Genomic DNA, 2087 nt, shown 5'->3' with positions numbered 1-2087 from the left:
ATGGTGTCCTTGGGGATTGAGCTCACAACCCTGGGTTTAGCAGTCCAACACTCAAACCACTGAGCTATTCCTCCCCCAAAAATAAATAAATTTTTACAGGTACAAAGAGCCTCTTCTAACCTCGGCAAAAGCAGCACACTCCTACACCCCACCCCACCCCACCCCACCCCACCCCACCCCACCCAACATTAACCAAAAGGTTTCTCTACCAGGGAGGTGCACTGGTCTTGGAAACACTGCAATACCAAGTCAGTGCATGAAGCGGCTGGAGCAAGCTCCTACACCAGCTTCCATGGTCAAAAATCGACATGATACACAGTTCTCACAGAGAGAACGTACCAGGTATTACACTGATAAGAACACAAACTACACTTGATTTTCGCCCTAAAAAGGCCGAGACGCGAATCTTGAAATGAAAAAAAGCAGTCAAGTAGCACTTTAAAGACTAGCAAAATAGTTTATTAGGTGAGCTTTTGTGGGACAGACCCACTTCTTCAGACCATAGCCAGACCAGACTCAATATTTAAGGCACAGAGAACCAAAAACAGTAAGCAAGGAGGACAAATCAGAAAAAGATAATGAAGGTGAGCAAATCAGAGAGTGGAGGGGTGGGGGGGAAGGTCAAGAATTAGACTGAGCCAAGTATGCAGACGAGCCCCTATAGTGACTCAGAAAGTTCCCATCATGATTTAAACCATGTGTTAATGTGCTGAATTTGAATATAAAAGCCAGCTTGGCTGTTTCCCTTTCCAGAAAGGTGTGATAATTCTTCTTCAGTAACACACATACCTTTAGGTCATTAATAGAATGCCCCATTCCATTAAAATGTTGACTAACTGGTTTGTAGATCTGGAGTGTTTTGATGTCTGTTTTGTGCCCATTGACCCTTTGTCTAAGGGAGTTAGAAGTCTGTCCAATATACAAAGCATCTGGGCATTGTTGGCACATGATGGCATATATGATGTTAGTAGAGGAGCATGAGAAAGTGCCCGTGATTCTGTGAGTGACCTGGTTAGGTCCAGTGATGGTATTTCCAGAGAAGATATGTGGACAAAGCTGGCAGCGGGCTTTGTTGCAGGGAAAGGTTCCAGGACTGGTATTCCTGGGGTATAGACTGTGGCTGTTAGTGAGGATCCTCATAAGGTTGGGAGGTTGTCTGTAGAAGAGAACAGGCACGTCACCCAGGGCCCTCTGGAGTGTGGCATCCTGATTAAGGATAGGTTGTAGGTCTTTAATAATTCATTGCAGTGGTCTGAGTTGGGGGCTGTAGGTGATGACCAGTGGTGTTCTGTTCTTGGCTTTTTTGGGCTGATCTTGGAGTAGCTGGTCTCTGGCATTCATCTGGCCCTGTCGATTTGTTTTTTTACTTCTCCTGGTGGGTAATTCAGGTTTATGAATATTTGGTAAAGTTCTTGTAGTTTTTGGTCTCTGTCAGTGGGATCAGAGCAAATGCGATTGTACCTAAGAGCTTGACTGTAAACAATGGATCTAGTCACATGTGCAGGATGGAAGCTACAAGGGTGTAGGTAAGTATAGCGATCAGTAGGTTTTCGGTACAGTGTGGTACTGATCAGGCCATCCTTGATTAGTACTGTAGTATCCAGGAAATGTATCTCTTGCATGTTGTAATCGAGGCATAAGTTGATGGTGGGGTGTAGATTGTTAAAGTCTCTGTGGAATTCTTCTAGAGCCTCTGTACCATGGGTCTAAATCATACCGTTCTGGAAAGGGAACAGGCGAGCTGGCTTTTATATTCAAATTTGGCACATTAACACATGGTTTAAATCATGATGGGAACTTTCTGAGTCACTATAGGGGCTTGTCTGCATACGTGGCTCAGTCTAATTCTTGACCTTCCCCCCCACCCCTCCATTCTCTGATTTGCTCACCTTCATTATCTTTTTCTGATTTGTCCTCCTTGCTTACTGTTTTTGGTTCTCTGTGCCTTAAATATTGGGTCTGTTCTGGTCTGGTCATGGTCTGAAGAAGTGGGTCTGTCCCATGAAAGCTCACCTAATAAAGTATTTTGCTAGTCTTTAAAGTGCTACTTGACTGATTTTTGTTTTCATAGTGTATAGACTAGCATG

The 2087-nt window shown here is 44.1% G+C and overlaps 1 non-coding gene across 1 annotated transcript; it reads right to left on the bottom strand.

Moving 5' to 3' along the window:
• Nucleotides 1-211: 211 nt before the first annotated feature.
• On the bottom strand, nucleotides 212-405 carry LOC142009845 (U2 spliceosomal RNA). Its single transcript, XR_012644615.1, has one exon. It is a non-coding gene; the product is annotated as a U2 spliceosomal RNA (small nuclear RNA).
• Nucleotides 406-2087: the final 1682 nt, after the last annotated feature.

Source organism: Carettochelys insculpta, chromosome 2 (assembly GCF_033958435.1).
Source record: "Carettochelys insculpta isolate YL-2023 chromosome 2, ASM3395843v1, whole genome shotgun sequence".
NCBI classification, from domain to species: domain Eukaryota; kingdom Metazoa; phylum Chordata; order Testudines; family Carettochelyidae; genus Carettochelys; species Carettochelys insculpta.
This window is presented reverse-complemented; position numbering and strand designations above follow the sequence as displayed.